The sequence below is a fragment of the Muntiacus reevesi genome, chromosome X (assembly GCF_963930625.1).
Source record: "Muntiacus reevesi chromosome X, mMunRee1.1, whole genome shotgun sequence".
Lineage (NCBI taxonomy): Eukaryota > Metazoa > Chordata > Mammalia > Artiodactyla > Cervidae > Muntiacus > Muntiacus reevesi.
Window position 1 is genome coordinate 26,629,416 of NC_089271.1, and position 24,543 is coordinate 26,653,958.

The following is a 24,543-nucleotide window of genomic DNA, read 5'->3' on the forward strand; positions in this document are numbered from 1 at the left end:
AATCTGGGGAGATTGAGTATCTTCCAGTCAAGATCATGGAACATTTTGGTCCTTTTTTTAGTTTTAAAGTTCATTTATAGATCTCATTTGTCTTTTTAAAGTTAATTCCTAGATTATTAATGGAAAATTATTTTATCATATGTTGCAAGTAACTATTTTTAATAATTTTTATGGAATGATTTTTTTATCAGCAACACAAAAGCTGAACTTTCTAAAAATGACTAATTCTGACAGTCTGCCTGGAGTCTGTTGGTTCTTCTAGTTAAATCATCATTTTATCCACCAAAAAGTATCAGTTTTACTGCCCTGTCTTCCAAGTCTTACATCTGTTTTTTCTATATTATTCATATTCTCTATATTATTTTTCTGTAATATTAAATTGGCTAGTTCTTCCTGTACTAGATTAAAATGTAGCAGTAATAGTAGACATCCTTGCCTTGTTCCAAACCATAAAGAAAATGCATTAAAGTTACTTCCATAAGTATAATATTTGCTGTAGAATGTTGGAATACAAATTTACTAAGAAAAGGAAGTACCTTTATATTCCTGGCTTGATAAGACCATCAATTTTAAGGTTAAGAAGAACTGTATTAAATATTTATTCTGTATTGGTCGAGATAATTGTATGACTCCTCCTTTAATCTACTAATGTGGAAACAGTACTGATAAATTTTCTGATGTCCAGACAGACCTACATTTCTGCAATAAACTTACTTGGTAATGTTGTATTATTTTGATATACTATTAGATTTAATACTATTTGGGATATTAGCATCTTTATAAGAAAAAGGGAAATTGTTTTTATCAGATTTTGGAGTCAGAATTGCACTATCATCATAAAATTACCTGGGCCTAAGTGCTCCAATTTTTGTACTGTGGTCTATGAGACAAGAGGAGAAATAACTGATCTTTAAATGGAAGTAGAACTCACATGTAAAACCATCTGGTCCTGGAGATTTTTATCAAAGACAATAGCTAAACAACCATGTCTATTGCTTTGATTCTTACTGACCCATTTAAAATTCTCTATTTCTTCTTATACCAATTAGGACATTTTTCTAAGAAATAATACATTTAAACCATACTTTCAAGTGTATTAGCATATGTGTGCACCTGCAGTTATTTTCTAACCTATTTATTACATATAGATTTTTTCTCATTCTATATTTTGTTTATTTATATCCTCTTTCCCCCTCTTGATTGCTTTGACAAAGGTCTGCCTACTTTATTCGTATTTTCAAAATATAAGCTTTGATTATGTTTATCTTCTGTATTGATGTTGTCATTATTTGATTGATTTCTACCCTTTTCCTTCTTTTTTCATTTTAATTTTACATCTTGCTATCAGCAAACTATTTGAAGTTACATTTTCAGTTCATTAGTTAATATTTTAAATTTACCAACAACAAAAGTGAAACTATAAAATTCCCTCTGTACACATTTGTAGCTGTGTCCTAGTCACTGTGGTATGTGCTATTTTATTTGTTTGGGGTTTTTTTGGGAGGCAGGGGTTGGCTGCTGTGTGGCATGTGAGGTAGTTCCTTGACCAGGGATCAAAACTGTGCCCCCTCCAAGGGAAGCATGGAATCTTAACCACTAACATACACTATTTTGACTGTCATTCACTTCTGAGTATTTCTTATACCCTTTTATCATTTCATTTTATTCAAAATATTATGTTTAGAATATGTTTGAGTAATTTCCAAAAATGGTATACTTAAGCTAATCTTTCATTACTAACTTCCATTTTGTTACCCTATAATCAGGGAATATGTTATTCATAGTGCTGTTTTGAACTTCATAAAGGCTTTCTAGGCTTTGGTCTATTTTTTATAACTTTTCCGATATTTACAAAGAAGAGTTCTATACATATCTAAAAATCAAACTATAGATTCAAGCTTCAAAAATCTCTGCTGATTTCTTGCTGGCTTGATCTGTTATTTATTTTTTTTTTGAGAAGATATGTTACTGATCTTCAGATCCATTTGATTTCATTTTTTAATGAAAAATTTATTTCAGAGGCTGTTTGACATATTTTGAAGCTGTGGGTAAGGTATAGACATGTTTAGGATGATGTATCTGTTACATTCTTTTTTCCTTTTAGAAGTATAAAATTTCTTAAGTTCTCACAATGTATTTGGCTTAAATTTTATTTTATCCATAATTAGAATCATTATTCAAATTTCTTTTGATCTTTTCCCATTTTAAAAACTGTGTAAAATTTCCATGACTTTTACTATCTTTCATCAATAGAGTCTGCCTTTGAATCAGCAACTTTGAAAGATTCATATTTATATTGTATATATGAGGATGTATTTATTTGCCTAATTTCATATTTTTTCTTTGAATTCCTTTGTCATTTACTTTTACTCTCTTTCCAGTTTTCAGTTAGCTAGGTCAAGATTTCTATCCTTGGTTTTAAATTTAAGTATTCTATTTTGGAGAGATACATGCACTCCATGTTTACTAAAGTATTATTTCCAATAGACAAGATATGGAAACAAACTAAATGCTCATCAACAAATAAATAGATTAAAAAGATGTGAGATATATATACACACACATAATGCAATATTATTCAGCCACAAGAAAGGAGGATATCCTGCCATTTGTGACAATGTACATGTACCTAGAGGTTATTGCATTAAGTGAGATAGGTCAGACAAGGACAGTGCTATATGGCATCATTTATATGAAGGATCTCAAAAAAAAAAGAGAGAGAATGAGAGAGTTAAATGATGGTCACCAGGGAATGGGAGGTAGGGAGCTAAAAATGTTTGCAGGTACAAACCTGTGACAAGTAGTAGATAAGCCATAGTGATCTAGCACACAGTATAATTAATATAAATACAATATTTTACTATAATTACATGTGATAAATAGTTACAAAGGCAATTATATAAAAATATTTTACAATATATCTTTACCAAAGTAACAAATTGTATACCTTAAATTTATACAATGCTAAAAGGTCACATGACTGGAAAAGGTCAGTTTTCATTCCAATCCCAAAGAAAGGCAATGCCAAAGAATGTTCAAACTACTGCAAATTGCACTCATCTCACATGCCAGCAAAATAATGCTCAAAATTCTCCAAGCCAGGCTTCAACAGTATGAGAACTGTGAACTTCCAAATGTTCAAGCTGGTTTTAGAAAAGGCAGAGGAACCAAAGATTAAATTGCCAATATCTGCTGGATCATTGAAAAAGCAAGAGAGTTTCAGAAAAACATCTATTTCTACTTTATTGACTATGCCAAAGCCTTTGACTGTGTGGATCACAACAAACTGTGGAAAATTCTTCAAGAGATGGGGATACCAGACCACCTTACCTGCCTCCTGGGAAATCTGTATGCAGGTTAGGAAGCAACAGTTAGAACTGGACATGGAAAAACAGACTGGTTCCAAATTGGGAAAGGTGTATATCAAGGCTGAGTATTGTCACCCTGCTTATTTAATTTTTATGCAGAGTACATCATGAGAAATGCCAGGCTGGATGAAGCACAAGCTGGAATCAAGATTGCTGGGAGAAATATTAATAACCTCAGATATTCAGATAACATCACCATCACGGCACAAAGAAAAGAGGAACTAAAGAGCCTCTTGATGAAAGTGAAAGAGGAGAGTGAAAAAGTTGGCTTAAAACTCAACATTCAGAAAACTAAAATCATGGCATCCGGTGCTATCACTTCATGGCAAATAGATGGGGAAACAATGGAAACAGTGACAGACTTTATTTTGGGGGATCCAAAATTACTGCAGATGGTGACTGCAGCCATGAAATTAAAAGACACTTGCTCCTTGGAAGAAAAGCTATGACCAACCTAGACAGCATATTAAAAAGCAGAGACATTACTTTACCAACAAAGGCCCATCTAGTCAAAGCTATGGTTTCTCCAGTAGTCATGTATGGATGTGAGAGTTGGACTATAGAGAAAGCTGAGCACCGAAGAATTGATGCTTTTGAACTGTGGTGTTGGAGAAGACTCTTGAAAGTCCCTTGCACTGCAAGGAGATTCAACCAGTCCATACTAAAGGAAATCAATCCTGAATATTCATTGGAAGGACTGATGCAGAAGCTGAAACTCCAATGCTTTGGCCACCTGATGGGAAGAATTGACTCATTGAAAAAGACCCTGATGCTGGGAAAGATTGAAGGCAGGAGGAGAAGGAGACAATAGAGAATGAGATGGTTGGATGGCATCACCAATGTGATGGATATGAGTTTGAGTAAGCTCCAGCAGTTGGTGATGGACAGGGAAGCCTGGCGTGCTGCAGTCCATGGAGTCACAAAAAGTCTGACACAACTGAGCGACTGACGTGAACTGAAGTGAAATGCCAAATGTATTTAATTAGATACAGTATATTAATGCATATATGTTGAATCTAGAAAAATGGTACAGATGAAGCTAGTTGCAAAGCAGAAATGCAGACACAGATGTAGAGAACAAATATATGGCCACCAAGGGGGGGAGGGAGGGTGGGATGAACTGGGAAGTTGGTATTGGGATTAACATTTACACACTACTATAGAATAGGTAACTAATGAGAACCTACTCAACAGCAAAGGGAACTCTACTCAGTGCTCTGTGGTGACCTAATGGGAAGGAAATTAAAAAAAGAGGGTATATAGGTATATGTATAGCTGATTCACTTGGCTGCACAGCAGAAAGTAAAGTAACACGACATTGTAAAGCAACTATACGCCAATAAAATTTTGAAAAATATAAAAAAATTAAAAGACAAAAGTCTAACATTCTATTTTGTCTTTACACTGCCCTTCAATGAAGATACATCTGTATAGAAGAAGCAGAAGAGATTAAGAGGAGGTGGCAAGAATACACAGAACTGTACAGAAAATGGTCTTAATGACCCGGATAACCATGATGGTGTGGTCATTCATCTAGAGCCAGACATCCTGAACTGTGAAGTAAAGTGGGCCTTAGGAAGCATTACTCCCAACAAAGTTAGTGGAGATGATGGAATTCCAGCTGAGCTATTTCAAATCCTAAAAGATGATGCTGTAAAAGTGCTGTATTCAACATGCCAGCAAATTTGGAAAACAGCAGTGGCCACAGGATTAGAAAATGCCAGTTTTCATTTCAATTCCAAAGAGGAGCAATACCAAAGAATGTTCAAACTACCACACAACTGCATTCATTTCACATGCTAGCAAGGTCATGCTCAAAATCTTCAGGCTAGGTTTCAACAGTACATGAACCAAGAACTCGCAATCCAAGGTACAAGTGGGATTTAGAAAAGGCAGAAGAACCAGAGATCAAATTGCCAACATCCATTGGATCACAGAAAAAGCAAGAGAGTTCCAGAAAAATATCTGCTTCTGCTTCATTGGCTACACCAAAGCCTTTGACTGCGTGGATCACAATAAACTGTGGAAAATTCTTAAAGAGATGGGAATTCCAGAACACCTTGCCCACCTCTTGAGAAACCTGTATGCAGGTCAAGAAGCAAGAGTTAGAACTGGACATGGAACAACGAACTGGTTCCAAATTGAGAAAGGAGAATGCCAAGGTTGTATATTATCACCATTTATTTAACCTATATGCAGAGTACATCATGTGAAATGCTGAGCTAGTACATCATGTGATTCCAAGCTGGAATCAAGATTGCCGGGAGAAATATCAATCACCTCAGATATGCAGATGACACCACCCTAGCAAGCAAAGAAGAATTAGAGACTCTTGATGAAGGTGAAAGAGGAGAGTGAAAAAGCTGGCTTAAAGCTCGACATACCAAAACTAAGATCATGGCATTCAGTCCCATCATTTCATGGCAAATAGATGGGGAACAAATGGAAACAGTGACAAGTTTTATTTTTTATTTCTTGGGCTCCAAAATCACTGCGGACGGTGACTGCAGCCATGAAATTAAAAGACACTTTCTCCTTGGAAGAAAAGATATGACAACCCTACAGAGCATAAGCAAAAGCAGAGACATCACTTTGTCGACAGAGGTCCGTCTAGTCAAAGCTATGGTTTTTCCAATAGCATGTTACTTTTGGACCATAAAGAAGGCTGAGCACCAAAGAACTGATGCTTTTGCACTGTGGTGTTGGAGAACACTCTTGAGATTCCCTTAGATTGCAAGGAGATCAAACCAGTCAACCCTAAAGGAAATTAACCCTGAATATTCATTGGAAGGACTGATGCTGAAGCTGAAGCCCCAATACTTTGCCCATCTGATACGAAGAGACAACTAATTGGAAAAGACACTGATGCTGGGAAAAATTGAGGACAAGGGGAGAAGAGGGCAACAGAGGATGAAATGACTGGATGGCATGAGTCTGAGCAAACTCCGGGAGATAGTGAAGGACAAGGAAGCCTGGTGTGCTGCAGTCCATGGGGTCGCAGAGTCGGACACAACTCAGTGAGTGAACAACAATATTTGTTTTGCTCCATCAATATTTTAAACCATGTTGGTATCTGTATTGTCCCCATGAAAGACAAAATATATTAGCACACATTTATTCTCTTTGGTTCCCCACTTAATGTAACATTTATGTCTAAAACTTTCTTCTAATTTTTCTAGAATTTTTCTTAGATATCATATTTTTAGCAAATATTGGTTTACCCATGATTAATATACATTTTCATGTTTTCCTCAATTTGCTTCTTTAAACACAACAAAGCATTTAAACACTAACTTAGTCATTTCACTCAATTAATATGGCAGTTTGATCAAAAAGTCCTAAAAGAGAATATCCTTTCAAGCAAAAAATAGTGTAGAAACCAAAATAAGAGAGTACTTCTTTGCTTTAATATTTCTTACTGTACAAGTAAAGGATGTGTTTTTATATAGTGAATAAAAGGTTAAACTCTCTCTTCCAAAAGTCATAAATTTCAGGCCTTCCTTTTCAAGAGATGAATTCAAGATCCTTTTGCAAAATTGAAAACAAATCCAAAAAACCTTCTACTATGATGGTAGAACTTTTAGTAGAATATGAACTGAAACTTGAACTTCAATATAAAGATATGGCATACCCTAGTTTAATTCAGGTTTTGAATTAATGTTGGTAAACTGAAGTAGGAGTCAACTAAGGGTGTAAGCATTACCAATTCAGGATCCTGAAATAATAATGTTGGTCACAAATAATGAAACTTCTTTTAAAATTCAGAAATGTATCCAGCAAAGTCACAAGAAGTCAGCTAATGTAACCACATTAAAAAAAATAATAGTTTAGAACATATATACCACATTTTATCAGTTTCAGAGACAGTTAATAAAATATATTGCAGAAATGCAAGAATTTAAAAAAAAATAATAAATCAGTAACTGGTCTTATCATGCCAAATATCCCCACTAAAATTGGAACAATAAGTATCTTTAAAATAATCACATTATCTGCTTTGCAACAAAAGCAATAGGGAAAAGCAGTTTAATAACTCCTTCACTGATCTATACATACAAGAGTACTTTTCCTTAGAACAGGGATTACTATTGTAGAAATGAGCCTCCTTTTAGAGTAGAATACTACTCGGCCATAAGAAGATGAAACCTTCCCATTTTCACATTGAGGGTATTGCACTATGTGAAATAAGTCAGAACAACAAAGACAAATATAAATTATGATTTCATTCATATATAAAACTTAAATAAAGGAACAAATGAAAACCACATAGAGAGAACAGATGGGAGTTACCAGAGAGAAAGGGTGGGAGAAGGGCAAAATGAGTAGGCAGGGGGTCAGTGGTATGGTGATGGACAGAAAGTAAACTTTTGGTGGTGAACATGCTATAATATATACAGAAGTTGAATTATAATGTATACATGCAACAATGTTACCTCAATCATGTGTGTGTGTGTGTGTGTGTGTGCATGCAATCACTTAAAGGTGCAGGTAAAAAATCTAGTGTAGAAGTATTCAGTATAATTAGGTATTTCAGTATTTATTATTTCTTAAGCAAAAATCTGTTACCTTATTTTCAGATTCAAATTTTCTCAGTATATAACAGCTTTAAATAATCTCTATATAACCAAAATCCTGCATTGTTCACCCAGACCCTATAAAGTTTAAACTTATGTGATAATATTTATTTTGGTAGTAAGCCCTTGGACTCATTGCCCATTTATACTGTGCATACTCAATATTTTAAAAGAAACCCATTTTATAGACCAAAGAAAAATACGTCATGGATTTATAAATCCTACATCCATGATCTGGGCTCTTTCTGCCATCATATGGGATGTTTTGGTGTCTGAAGCCTTGTCGCCTGTTTTTGAACTGGTCACTGTATTTACTTGCAATGTTACCCAGGAAAATGTTATTCAATACTCTGAGCTTCAATTTTCTCTTCTGTTAATAGTAGCTGACACTAAAATCATTCTTTCTACATGCCAATAATTCTTACGCATGTATAATTTGACCAGCACAATAAATCCATTCTTAGATTCTATTTTTATTCTTAGTTTTTTAATAACAGATACTGAAGCTCTGGTTCTAAAGTGCCTTGCCCATGATCACACACTTGGGCAGTGGCTGCATTGAGGCTGAGCCAGTCTGATTTCAGAGTCAACCTATTCTATAGGTTTACTGTGAAGATTAAATGATATAAACTCTGTAAAACATGCATGCCAGTTACAGGCATTTAATAATCACTGACTAAATGTTAGTCAAGTATAATAATGTGTGGCTTCAAGTCTAGAGCTATAATGTAAAACAAAGTACATTCATTCATACAGATATTTATTTTCATCTTTCTATGTTAAGATATTAATTTAATTAAGAATTTAAATTATAGTATAGTTTTTCTAATCATTTTTTGCTATTTTATTTTTTATTTATTTTTTTAAATTTTTTGCTATTTTATTTTTTAAAATTTCTAAGGTACATTAAAAAATGGAGACCCAGACAATGGAATGTGATTTGGCAATAAAAAGGAATAAAGTACTGATGCATGCTATGACATGGATGAACCTCAGAAACATTATGCTAAGTGAAAGAAGTCAGACACAAAGATAACATATTATATAGGTCCACTTACATGAAAAATCCATAAAAGTAAAATCTATAGACATAGAAAGTAGATCAGTGGTTGCCTGGGACTGAGGGTAGGAATGGAAATGAATGTAAATGGGCACTAGGTTTCTTTTGAGGGTGATGGAAATCTTCTAAAATTAGATTATGGTGGTGGTTACAGTGTTAATGAACTGGGTTGGCCAAAATGCTTGTTTGGATTTTTCCATAAGATGCTGCAGAAAAACTCAAAAAAAACTTTTTGGCCAACCCAATATTAAAATTCATTGAATTGTACAGTTAAAATAGATGGATTTTATGGTATGTACATTATATTCCAATACAGCCGTTAACGAATATGGAAGTAACCTATATTTCTCTCTGCCTCTGTAGCACCTATAATTAAATACCGGGGTGCTCATTTGCATTAGACTCTTTCTGACCCCATAGACTGTAGCCCACCAAGTTCTTCTGTCCGTGGGATTTTCCAAGCAAGAATACTGGAGTGGATTGCCATTTCCTCCTCCAGGGGATCTCCCCAACTCAGGGATCAAACCTGCATCTCCTACGTCTCTTGCATTGGCAGCCAAATTCTTTACTATTGCGCCATCAGGGAATCCAAATATTTGGATACTTAGAAGGAATTCCCTTCTTCTGTATCCTCATTTTGTCTAGCAGACAACATCCTCATCTATCTTTTCTTTCATTTTTTAAACAAATTTACTCCAGTGTATTTGATACATTAAAACTGCACAAGTTTAACATATACAATTTGATGAGTTTAGATATACACAATACAGCATTGTTATCTGTAAGCATTATGTTGTAGAGCAGATCCTTAGAATTTACTACTCATTGGATGTCAACTCCCTAGTTCCTCTTCCCCAAAGACCCTGGAAACCACAGTTCAACTCTCTGCTTCTATGTTTTACCATTTTAGATAGCTCATGTAAGTAGAAGCATGACATGTTTGTCCTTTCATTTAGCATAATGTCCTCCAGGTTCATCCATGCTGTCCCATATGGTAGAATTTCCTTCTTTATAAAGGCTTAGTAATACTCCATTATATGTATATGCCACATTTTCTCTATCCATTCACCATATCAATTTGACACAACTTCTTCATCTAACAGTCTTGATGACTAAAGCCAAGTCTGTTTTTGTTATGATTATATCTCCACTAAGCATCCCCCAAACATTTGTTTAATAAATGAACAAAAGAGATTACTTTTCTTTAAGATACAAATGTAATCCTCTCAATAAGCCCTGAATTTTGCAAAATCTAGTCTCATTTCACACAAGTGAAAAAAAAAAAAGGGCCAAGGCAGGTTAAATAAACTGATGTTGAATCATATAAATGATAAATACAGAGTGGTAGGATCTAGTCTGAGCATGATCAACTGTGTCTAGTTCATAAATGAACAATAATCTTCTGTGTATCCTTCTTCCAGCTCAGGATTGATACCCTCTGCAGGAATGTTTTACATCCCTTTAGATGTATACTTGTGAAGGCTGTATAATTTAGCTTTAATTTCCCTGACATACAGAAGCCACTTGTCTATTACAAGCAGTACCATTTCTAAATATATAATTCCCTAAGCCTGACTGAGGCTTTATTAATCTATGTCTGATCATGAGCTCAAGGCCAGCATGCTCTAATATTCAAACTGAATTGAATAATGACATGAGTTTTCAAAGAGATTTTGAAAATTCTAAAACTTACATGTCCTGAAAATATTGATAATGTGCATTTTTCAGTGTTTCTCATTTTCAACAAATAGTTTAGTAATTTTTATGCAAATTATTCTTACAATAAATAAGAATCCTTTCTAGCTTTGGTCAAGAGATTAAACTTCTGTAGAAGGTTTAGAATAAATGCACAAGGAAATACAGATATTTCTACCCTAGGATATGGATAATGAGTGTTAACATCATTTGGAATTAATTAAAAAAAATCATCTCTGTAGATATATAACATTGGATTTTCTAAAGAAGAAAAATTGGAGTTTGGATGTGAAAGAAAGTGAAGATTAATATGCAATTTAGAATCTACCTTTCTATTAGAGACACCTCCAAATATGAGAATCACATTATTTAGACATCTAACACCATGTGAATTTCTCCACCTCACTGAGTTTATCTCAACTCCCATCTAAATACATTTTAAATCTAGTAGCCAAATAAAGAGATACTGGTATCATTTACATAAAATTCCATTTCTAGAATTCCAGATGATCAAGTAATCCAAACAAGGTAGTCTAGATAAGAGTAAGAAACATAATTTTCCTGTATTTTACCAATATGAATAACAAGGGTAGCCTTTACACATTTAATGAATACCCAATTATTTGCCAAAATACCAAGAACAGAGGTTTATAGAGGTTTGATCTACTACATCAAACCAAATATTTTTATTTTTAATCAAACTCTTCTATGTCTGCAAAGAATAAAAGATAGGCATGATTTTAGATAACTCTCTATAATGAATCTATGGTCAATGTTCCAGAATTGACTGGTATAATATCTTAATGCATAACCAGCCAAGAATGGTATTTTCTTTCTTAGGGTTTCTAGAGTACATACCTCCTGTATCACTTATCACATTGTGTTTGCTGCCATTCTTTATATTGCTGTCTAGTTTTTGTATTCGTTCTTGTACAGTGATTTATCATCCATTGTCATGGCTTATGCCTGGTCTAGATTGACACTTCTTATGGAAAAGGACCAGGTATTATATTTCTAAGTGTCCTCTACTGCCTCAAAACCAGGTGCCGTATACATGGCAGGCCATCAATACTCTTTTTTGAATGATTGCAAGGAGGTAGCTTTGCTTAGCATTCCTGTTCAATTGCCTGAGAGAGGAGAAACTGATGCTATGACCTTTCTATAATATATAAAAGATATTCTCCATTTGTCGATGCATGTGCAATAGAAAAGTACATTCTTCATCATTTTTTCCTTTATTCTGATGCCATTCTTACTGAAAAATAAAATAAATCTACTTTAGATATTTGTTGCTTAAAAAATATTTCTGACATACTGATCTGAGAATAACTAAAACATTCAAATTCATTTCAAACCAAATTAGAGAACTGACTACTCTGTTTCCTTGAGATCTATTTGTACATTATAATGCACATATATTAAAACTCTTTTCCATGTCTATAGTGTGGAAATTATGGAATCAAATGTTCTACCTAGAAATAAATGTCAATTGCAACAAATTAGAGCCTTAAATTAATATTTTTTTGCTTTTAGAATGTCTAATTTTAAAGTATTAACGAGTGTGAGCTCTAGAAATTAATGTTTTCAACACCTGGTATCTTAAAATTTGTTGCTTTCTGGAATTTGAAATGAGTGGTTTTTTTTTCATAAATACATACTCAAGTAAATTAGTTTAATATGGGTTTATAAAATCTTAGAAATATTTATATTTTAACACTAATGATATACCTTAATTATCTCCAGTTTATATGAGCATGAAATTCTGTGTATCATCACAAATTTGAATATACCATCAATAAAAAGTAAATGATTTCTACCTCTTAAAATAGACGAATACTTCTTTCCCAAATTCTAATTATAAATTTTATGTCAGATAAATATGTAGTTCTTTCAAACCCAAAGTGAAAACAATCTTTAATCTTCATGTAAATCAGAAAGGCCCTAAGAAGAAACGAAAATTGAAAATGTCAGTTTCTATATCTCATAGCAGTAATCAACTACGTAAAGTTTTAGTAACTGACAGTCCAATGGTACTAAAAAACATGAAGCTTGGCTTGCTTCCTATGTATTCATATTGGTATTTATTTATAATTTTGGATTGCATATGAAATTTAAGTATAGACTTTAATAGTAATATTGAAATATGATGCTTTTATAAACTTTTTACAATAAATATGAATTCTTATTTAAATATTGTATAATATTATTATGGTATTTAATTTTCCCCTTTGTCTAAATGAATTATAAATCAGTTGAAGGCAAACAGTGTATCTTGTACCTCTCTATATTTTCTACTTTTTCTTGCAAAAGTAAGTGTTCAATATCTGTTCATCTGATTTTGATCACAAATCTCAGAAGAAAAGAAAAAAATTTTTTTCTGTATTTTAAAATAAGAAAGAATTAGTAGAAAGTGTGTCATTAAATAATGAAATAGTTTTTTGTCTTCCCTTTAATTTTCTAAAGTATTCCTCTGAGCATTGTGACAAACTATTGAACAATGTAATTATGAGCTCTCCATTTAGAATAAAGTGAAACTCTGAACTGCATAAACATATTACTCTGAAACATTATGCTTAATTCCAGGTGCCATAATATATGAAAGATAGCAGCCAGATTGACAATGAATCTCAATGGCTGTTGTGAAAGCCAAGGAAAACAAAGAAATAAAGAATTCCACATTTTCTGGTGTGATGAAAGGCAGCAATACATCCAAGTATTCAGAACAATCAAAACTTGGCACGTGAAAACAGTCTTTTAAACCAAGAGTATTAATGTCAGTATTCTTGCTATTCTTGCCTGTGAAATCCCATGGACAGAGGAGCCTGGCGGGCTACAGTCCATGGAGTCAAAAAGAGTCAGACACAACTGAGTGACTAAAACAACAACATTAATAGCACACTGGATGTGTATTTCGCCCATATCCCCACTGCAGGCTTTGACTTTCATCACTAATTGATTATTATTTAACAGATGAATACACAGGTAATAAAGATGACTCTGGAATAATAAGAAACAGATTCATGCAGAGAACCAGGATTAAATCACAAACAGGCAATATAATAACCTTTATGTCTGGAATGCAAATCATTAACTTGTAAACATTGCTAATACAACACTTTTAAACTTGCCTTACTGGACACTAGATAAATATTTGTTGCATGAATCAGACATATTAATAGCTTCACTCTTTGCTGTTGGTTTCACATGTGAACAAGGATATATAATTGTGCTGTACCATCTCTAACTCATGTGCTTTTTAAAGTATACTGTAAGAAATCCCTTTTTTAATTATAAGATAAATGCCATGTACACACCTATCCATTATATTTTAGAATAACAAAGCAATTCAAGTAAATGCAAGAAATAATCAACATTCATGAATACTGGGTGTGAAATCTTGTCCTTTCATGTGAAAAGAAATTGTAACTCATTTACTTTCTTAACATCCTATATTGAACTCATATGCATCATTTGCCAGTTATCCATTAATTCTGAAGAGATTTACTGGATGAATATATTTCATGATGTTCATTGGCTTCTAATAGAGAAAATCTTCACAGAAAAATTACCTCAAAAATGTATCTTTAAAAGTCCATCTCAAATATGTGTGTGTGTGTGTGTGTGTGTGCGCACGCACACACACACACATGCACCCACTCAGCCATGAGCACTGTTAGCCCAGGCTCCTTTGTCCATGGGATTTCCCAGGCCAAGAATACTGGAGTGGGTTGCATATTCTGCTATAGGGGATCTTCCCCATTCAGGGATCGAACCCTCATCTCTTGCGTCTCCTGAATTGGCAGGCAGATTCTTTACCACTGCACCACCTGGGAAGCCCTTCCATTTCAAGATACCAATCTATTACAGGAAACAGATTTGAGATATAAATATTTTTCCAAGAATGGGGAAGTTTATTTAAATATTTAAAATTTTTATAATATCTAAGTTTCAATTCACAGGTCAAAGGGGGAATCCAGCCAGAAATATCAGGCTTTAATTTTAAAAATCCATACTCATAGATAACAGAACTGATTCTCATTTCCAGCTCATTGTGTGATGCTGTTTATACTCGAACTTGTTAGACTTCATTTTCTCACCTGTAAAACAGAGATACTCATAATCTATGGCTTTCACTTTTTCTTAAATTCTATTTGCTAATTCTGGAAATAGATAAAGCTTTCACAAAATATAAGAGATGAAAAGATGGTGGTCCTTCAAGATAACTTTTCTTTGTTTTTGTTACATCTGATGATACATTTTTATCTAGCTTTGCTTTTTAAAAAAAATATGACATAAATTTAACACATATGCAAAAAACTACACAAAATGTACAGCTCAATTGTGTATCATGAAGCAAGCACCCATGAAACCACTCTCCAGTGCAATTTTTTTTTTTTTTTTTTTTTTAGTGCAAATTTTGAACATTATCCAGATGCCCCCTCCAGGTCCATGTGTCATTCTACGCTGCTCATAAGTAATCACTCTCCTGATTTTCAGGAAAAGTACTCATTTTCTTTACCCTTTATCAAATAAAAATGTATCCCTAGCATCTTTTATGCTTCAGAGTTTAGATCCATTACACATCGTGACATTTTTGTATCTGTGTTCTTTCATTCAATATTATATCTATGTTTCTCTAATTCTCATTGCCAATGTGTTACAAAATCCAAAACTATCACCTTACCATCATCTATACTTCTCAATTCAATATTTTAATGGCATCATTCTTGGCATTATTTCTCAAGTTAGTAATCTGAATGATAATTTTTTCCCTTAAAATGTCTCTTGTATTTTCCACATCCATTTCATGGATTAGAGTGTGTAGACTAGGGATTTTTATAGAAGAATCCAAGGGGTTGTGGGGAAGTAACAGAGAATCTGTGAACCCACAGACAGTGTGTGCAATTTTGTATTGGGTTGGCCAAAACCTTTTGGGCAACTCAACATATACCTATGTGAATTTATAAAGAAAGGCCATTTGTTTTTATTAATTTCTTAAAGGATTAAGAATCAATATTGTGGATTCCTACCATCTTATACTAGAATTACTGCAGTAACCTTTAGGATTAGTAGTCCTACTCTCAAGATTTGGCTAATTCAGAAGACACATCTTTAAAGCAATATTCTCATCCATCCAATATTCATTCATTTAATAAGTATTCACTGAGTATTTCCTAGATGTCAAGTACTCTTCTAGGTGCTGGGGTCACAACGGTGAGCAAGACAGAAAAGCTGCTCCTCTCATGGAGTTTACATTTTAGTGGACAAAGAAAAATAATCTGTCAATAAACAACAAAAAAAAATGAAAGAACTATCAGTTAGTTATATTTTCTGCTCATCCAATTCAATGAGAAGATTTCATAGCTACTATGTGGCTCTTTCAGAAGAGATGGTCATGGAAAGCCCCTCTAAAAACACGACAGCTCTAAATGACAAGAAGAAATCAGCCACGTACAAACCAGGGGAAAGCATTCCAAATAGAGGTACACATTAATGCAAAAGCTGAATGGTTGTAATGAGCTTGGTATTTTGTAGGAACAAAAGGAGACATAAGGCCAGCTCTGCTAAAGCATAGTGAGCAGGAGAGAAAATTGTGGCTGAAGTCAAAGGGTTAAGTAAAGCCAGGTAATTTGGAACTTTAGAAATTAGAACAGAGAGCTTGGATTAAGTCTAAGCACAATGGGAACTTAAGCAAAAGAGAAAGAATCTGGTTCATATTATGTAAAGAATTCAATGCATTTTGATAAAAGCTGAGAAGAGGCAACTGAAGCAGTCTAGGCAGGAGGTTATGGAGGTCAAGGTGGTCGTCTCTGCAAAACTTCCACCATCTATATCTTCCTCTTAGGTCCTCAATGCTGACCTTACATGTGCTTTCTCTCTCACCTCACTTTTTCCTGTGTTACCTCCTTTATTCTTCACAACTCCACAGTATTAAACCTATTGTATGTGTGCATGCTAAGTAGCTTCAGTTGCGTCCGATTCTTTGCAAGAAGCAAAGAAGCCTGGAGCCCACCAGAATCCTCTGTCCATGGGATTCTCCAGGCAAGAATACAGGCATGGGTTGCCATGCCCTCCTCCAGGGGACCTTCCCGATGCAGGGATTGAACCTGCTTCTCTTATGGCTTCCGCATTGGCAGGTGGGTTCTTCACCATTAGCGCCACCTGGGAAGCCCTATTAAACCTATTACACAAATACTAAAAATGACACTGAGAACCACGGAGACTTATCTTGAAACAATCAATTTGCAAATTGAACTGGTTATTATTTACAAGATGTGTTTTTTAAATTATGTGATAGCTTTAATGACCCTGCGATCCAGCCCTTTATCTTATTCGTACCCAACAGTGCTAATAACACATATATTAAGCATATGGCAAAATATAAAGTTTGAATTTTTGAAGCAATTTATTTTCAAAATTCTGTTTTATCTTAAAAATGCTAATAAAGACATTGTGAAAGGGAAACAATTGTTAAACACTATTAATCAATGTCATTTTAAAAAAAGCAATTGTACATCATGAGTCATGGTTATAATTGTATGGAAATTGCCTTTGGCTAATAAATAAGCAGGATTAAAATTAAAATATTTTGACTGTCACCCGATCTAGTTATGATGACTAATTTGTATTACTTGTTATCCTAACTCATTTCTTTTCCCCCTAATTCCTTTCTTAAATACCATAGCTTCAAATGTCTTCATTATATTCCTTTTAATTTCAAATAGTGTCCAACCTTGTCTCTATACCTATATTTTAAAAACTATTTTAGCTATCAGCAAAGTTTAAATGTTATATGCCTTTCCAGCACATTAGATACAAAAAAAATAATGATGATGAAAGGAAGCAACATGAAATTCTTATATGCTGATTCTTAGCAGAGGATTTGGAGAAGGCAATGGCACCCCACTCCAGTACTCTTGCCTGGAAAATCCCATGGATGGAGGAGCCTGGTAGGCTGCAGTCCATGGGGTCGCAAAGAGTTGGACACGACTGAGTGACTTCACTTTTACTTTTCACTTTCATGCTTTGGAGAAGAAAATGGCAACCCACTCCAGTGTTCTTGCCTGGAGAATCCCAGGGATGGCGGAGCCTGGTGGGCTACCGTCTATGGGGTCGCACAGAGTCGGACACGACTGAAGCAACTTAGCAGCAGCAGCAGAGGATTGTTATAATATTTGTGACTGGACAAATGGAAGTTAAGTTCATCAAATACATTTAATTTTCCTTATATCAAACTTCTAGTTAGTGTCTTTATAAAGAAAAAGATGATTAAAAGCCCTTGACAAACTTAAGGCTTAGAATACCCTTAAGGCTTTCATCAGGGAGAAAAGTTACTTTTGTGTCAGTAGTATTAACATGGTATCTTGAATGTACAGAAGAAAGGTGCTAAAACAAGTGAAAATTAAATCAAAATCACAACAAACAAACATTCCTGACTCCCACACTCAAACTCAAACCAACCACCTTAGATTAAATTCAAATCAAGGCACAGTTATACTGAATTTGGGATTATAGAAATAACCTAAGTCCAACCAGTGAAATATCACCTCTCACCTCATTCATTTTCCAACTTCTTAAAAATGAATTGCATCATTCAACAATCCCACTTCAAATCCCAGTTACCCAAAATAACTGAAGTCAGGATCTCAATGAGGTATTAGCATCCCCATGTTCATTGCGGTACTATTCACAAGAGCCAATTGGGACAGATGAATAAATTTTAAAACATGTACTGAGCCTTAAAAAGGAAGAAATTGACACATGATATAAGTGAAACTTGTGAACATTGTGCTAAATGAAACAGATCTGTTACAGAAGGCAAATACTGCATGATTCCAGTTATATGAGGTATCAAAAATATTCAAATTCATAGACTATAATTGTGAAATGGTGGTTTCCAGGGGCTGAAGAGTGGGTAAAATGAGGAGTCAGTTATCAATGGGTACAAATTTTAGCAAGATCAATAAACTCTACTGTAGTCCACTGTATGACATACTGACTATAACCAAAACCACTGTACTGAGGATGTAAAAAAATTAACAGGGCAGATACTATGTTGTATTCTTATCACAATAAAATTAAAAGAAAAAAATTAACTATGTGTAGAAACTGATTACTCCCATAAACCTATTCTATAGCACACTGGTTTTAGTTCTATTTTTTACTGATTTCACTATAGTTACTAGTTCATATGCCCAGTTTTCCAATCACATGAAAAGTTTCAGCCATTACATTTTGTCTCAATCTTCACAACATACTGTGAGGCAGAAGCAATTGAGATCCCAAACTATAGATTAGGGGAGCAAGGCTACTTTCCTGTGTTAAGAACAGGGCTGTTATATGAAAAAACTCTCTCCAACTCCAGAGTCATGTTGTTCTCATCATTCCATATGCCACCTGGTACTTGTGCTAAGTACTCTTGCCCCAGAAGGAGGGAGGACTTAGTTTTGCTTAGTAAGTTCCTTAATATTCACAGTCAGTGAATCTAGCGGTCATCATTAGGAGTTATTCAAAGTTTCAATAATAGATCAATATTATATTGTTGACAGTGTTTTATACCGCATTCAAGGGGAAAAGTTAGAAAATCATATGTATGCAATCTCCAGAAACCATGCTTCATCACCTCTTCAATTACTCTCAATTGAAAAACTTGATTTAACTACTTTTCAAGATGCACTTGTGATGAGGATATGACAAATGAATTACAAATAAAAGAACATCTTCTTGAATGAATAAAGAAATTCAAATTGAGCAACAAAAAATTCAATTGTGTCACTTGATAGGCACTTTTCTTCACAAAAATCATATCTTATATTGAATACAAAGTTTAGGTTTTGAGCAACTTCTTTATAAAGATTAGCCATCAAATTTTTGCCTTAAAAATATCAGTACATTCACATATATGAATGTAAAACAGCAATTATTTTTAGACAATATTAATCAATGCCATTTGTTTAAATAAAAAGCAACTGGTGCATATCATGAGTCATGATTATAAATCTATGCAAACTGCCTTTGGCTAATAAACAAGGAGAATTAAAACAAAAATGTATGGAGTGTCAACTGGATCAATGATAACTAATTTGTGTAGATTTAAATTACATCTATCTACCTCTGGCAATCACCGATTTCTGTAATAACTGTGTTGGAACATACTTTTGAGCAATTAGAACTCAATTGCTATCAAATAGCTTAGGTTTTTAAAACGGCATTTAAAAATTACATGCTTGAACATCTAGAAGAAATTAAAATCCTGTTTATTTCTGATTGCTTATTATATAGGTCACTGAAAATCTTCTGGGTTCAATTTCAATAATTTCATGTGATATTTTCTAACATTCTTCAAATGTCTAGGTTTTAAGGATGAGGGTTAAAATAAAACAAACCTTTGCTGAAAAACCATGTAAGCAGGACTAATTCCTTCTAAATAAAGAAGTGACCAGCCTAAGCGCAAATGAAAGAATTGATTTGACTGAGAAAGGTCCAAGTTAATTTTCTTTCTCTAAGTTTCTGGGGAAAATCACAAGAGTATGCCCTAAGCCATGCATAAGGAAAGAGGTCTCTCACTCAAACCATTTATATTCTCTGCTGCAATCAAGTTGGTTCCAGAAAAATCACTTAAATCTGTACTGTTCATATGCCAGTAACATCAGAACCTAAATGGTTTGAAAAGCTGAGGCTCTAACATCCTATGAAAAAATCTCTCTCCTTCCCCCTTGGATTCTCTTTCAGTGCCAGTATTTTTATGCTGTAATTTGAGAGGATGATTAATAAAACATGTTCTTCTTCCTTCTAAATCCATGAAGAGAAAACGAAGCCAGCTCTCTGAAACATGACCCCTGACAGTGCTCCACAAATCTGTGGTGAGTGTTGACCATTAAATTGTGTTTGTATTGCAAAGAAGTTCTCACTGAAAATAGATTTTAAAAACTAATGTTGTGAGAGTTTCAGTTCTTGAAACGACAAGGTAGATTAACAAACATCCATTCTCCCCTAGCAAATAATAAAGAAAGTTTTAAAATAGCTTCTCAAAAACATGAAAAAGACAGCATGATAGTCAAGAGAATAAAGGAAAAAGTGAAAGCCCAGAAAGATTAACTAAGTTTCCAAAGTTCATTTTGTCTTGATGACATTTTCTAATCTAGGAGAAATATCTGAAAAACTAAGCTGCAGTTTGATTAATCTCATAGGGCAACAGGAAGAGACAAAGTCCAAGGCCTTTCTGATGTGAGAATCTGACAACCCACCAATCAAGAAAAAAATTAGATGCTTATGTATAAGCAAAATGAATGACTATGATGATTAAAGGGATAGGAGAGAACTAGAATTATTTTGTTATAATTAGGTATTTGCACTACCCATGAAACTGTATACTGTTACATGAAAAGTGAATCACATTAGTTATAAACATATATTGCAAATTCTAGAACAGCAAGTTTAAAAGGCAAAAATAAAATATAACTGATATGCTATGCTAAGAGAAAAGGGAATCCCATAATATGCTCAGTTAAAACCACAAAAGGCAGAAAAATAATGAAAGACAAAATTAGGAACAAAAAGCAAGCCAAAAAAATAGAAAACAGTAACAAATATGTTAGATACGAATCCAAATATATCAATAATCACTTTGGGTATCAGTGGTCTAAATACACCAATTTAAAGAGATTGTCAGAGAGGATAAAAGAAACAAGATTATGTATTGTGTATCAGAAACCCACTTTACCTATAAAGATACATATAGATTAAAAGTAAAAGGATGGAGAAAAACATACCATGCTAACACAAATCAATAGAAAGCAGGAGTAAGTATCTTAATTTCATAGTATACAGAGTAAGGAAAGTTATCAGCAATAAAGAGGAATATTTTGTAATGATAAAGGGGTCAATGCTCCAACAAGAAATAATCTTAACGTGTATGCCCCCAACAATATACAATCAAAATAAATGAGGCAAAACTGATAGAACTGCAAGGAGAAATAGATTAAGCCACTGTTACAGTTAGAGACCTCAACATCTCTCCTTCAGAAATGGGCAGATCCAGGAGGCAACTTTTAATCTGTATGTATCTTTAGAATCTGGACATAATCTTAACACAGATCTTCTACTGTTTATAAAAATTAAGTCCAGATGGATCACAAACCTACATATAAGACATAAAACTATAAAACTCCTAGAAGATAACACAGAAGAACACCTAAATGACGCTGAATATGTCAAGGATTTTTTAGATACAGCACCAAAAGCATGATCCATGTAAGAAAGAACTGACAAACTGCATTTTGTGATAATTACTAAGTTCTGCTCTCTGGAAGACAATGTCAAGAGAATGAAATGGCAGTCCACAGACCGGGAGAAAATATTTACAAAAGACATCTGATGAATGACTTTTATCCAAAATATACAAAGAATTTTTAAAACTCAACAGTAAGAAAACAACCACCTGATTTAAAAAATGGGTCAAAGATCTTAACAGCTCCCCTTTCTAAAAGAGATACACAGGTGACAAACAAGTATATGAATAGATGTTTCACATAATATGTCATCAGGGAAATGCAAATTAAAATGAGATACCTCTACTCACCTATTAGAATGGCCACAATCTAGAACACTGACAATACCAAATGTTGGCAAGGATGTGGAATAACATGAATTTTCATTCATTGTTGGTGGGAATGCAAATGGTACAGCCACTTTGAAAGACAGTTTTGTAGTTTTTTACAAAATTAGACATATTCTTACTATACAATTCAGTGATCATACTCCTTGGTATTTACTCAAATGTATTGAAAACTCATATCCATGTAAAAATCTGCACATGGACATCTACAGCAGCTTTATCCATAAATTCCAAGAACTTAGAAACAACCAAGATGTCCTTCAGTTGGTGAGTAAATCAACAAATTGTGGTCCATCCAGACAATGGAATAAAAGAAATGACCTATGGAAGTCATGAAAAGATATGGAAGAAAACTTAATGCATATTACTAAATGAAAACACATCTGAAAAGGGTACATACTATATTATTCCAACTATAAAACATTCTGGAAAAGACAAGACTATGGAGACAGTAAGAAGATTTGTTTTTGCCAAAGGTTAGGAAGGAGGGAACCAAGAACTTCCAGATGTCCAAAGCTGGGTTTAGAAAAGGAAGAGGAACCAGAGATCAAATTGCCAACATTCGCTGGATCATGGAGAAAGCCTGGGAATTCCAGAAAAACATCTACCTCTGTTTCATCAACTGTACTAAAGTCTTTGACTATATGGATCATAACAAACTGTGGTAAGCTCTTAGGGAGATGGGAATACCAGACCATCTTACCTGTCTCCTGAGAAACCTGTATGCAGATCAAGAAGCAACACGTTAGACCCTGTATGGAACAACTGATAGGTTCAGGATTGAGAAAGGAGTACAACAGGGCTGTCTGCTGTTGCCCTGTTTGTTTAACTTATATGCTGAGCACATCGTGAGAAATGCCGGGCTGGATGAGTTACAAGCTGGAATCAAGATAGGTGGAAGAAACATCAACAACCTCAGATATGTGGATACCACTCTAAGAGCAGAAAGCAAAGAGGAGCTTAAGAGCCTCTTGATGAGGGTGAAGGAGGAGAGTGAAAGAACTGGCTTAAAACTATAAAAAAAAAATCCAGATTCCACAGCCATTCGTGGTGATGTTAGCAAGCTTTTAAGACAGCTGTGAGGCACAGAAATTCTCATTCCAAGCAGGTAAGTACTATTTCTTGGGGTCAGCAAGTGAAAGGAATAGACACAATACAGCGAGCTGAGGGGCTGGTATCACCTAAGCCAAAGAGGCTCAGCTGTGGTCATCAGTCTTGAAGGTAAGGATCTAGGTTGGGGAGGGATGAACTTCAGATTTTATATCTTGGATATAAAAATATGTCTTCAGATGTGTTTTCTATAGTCCAGATCAAGCCTTTCTTTTGGGGGAACATGTGACATTAGATCCATCACATATACAAAGTCCTGGGAGGCGATCCCAGTGATTTCCTACTGTAATTGTGCTTGAGAGCAGCTCAGGCTTCAAGTTCAGAACAGGAAGTGCATCAGTTTCAGGGACTCATAGGCCTCTGCCACAAGCTAAGGTCCCACATACCTCATGGCCAAAAAACCAAAATAAGAAAAAAAAAGGAGCAATATTGTGACAAATTCAATAAAGACTAGAAAACTGGTCTGCATAAAAAAAAAAACAACTTAATAAAGTTGGAATGAAAACAGCAATGAGAGAGGAAAACTACCCAAAGAACTTTTTTTTTTTTTTGGACAGGCTGCGTGGCAGGTGGGATCTTAGTTTCCAGACCAGGGATAGAACTGTGCCCCTTGCACTGGAAGTGTGGAGTCTTAACTACTGGACGGACTTCCAGGGAAATGCCCCCAAATACTATTTTTATTCATCCAGAATCCTTCCCAGAGTTGTGTGGTAATCTGTTTTGTCTGCCCTTCAAGAAACCCTGAAGACAAGTATACTGCTTGCACTGAGGACCTCCTCTTATGTAAGTATATCTGGAAGGGAAGAGGGATTGAGACTCTAAGTCACTGTTGATATTTCCATGAACAGTCTCCTGCCACGGTGAGATGGAAGGGGATTTTGTCTGGATTCTGAGACTGTGGAGTTACTCAGCTGCAGTGTAGCCCTGAGAATCTCCCTGTTGGGAGCTGTGGGAGCACTCCCAGAAACTGAGTAAGCTGCACCTTCAGATAAATAGAAGGCAGGTCCCAGCCAAAGGCCACTGTAATCCTTGTGTATTGTCCCACACACATTTAATTACTTAGCAAATACTTAATAAGCACTAAATGATAAGCATAGGTCTAGGCACTAAAGGTGTGCC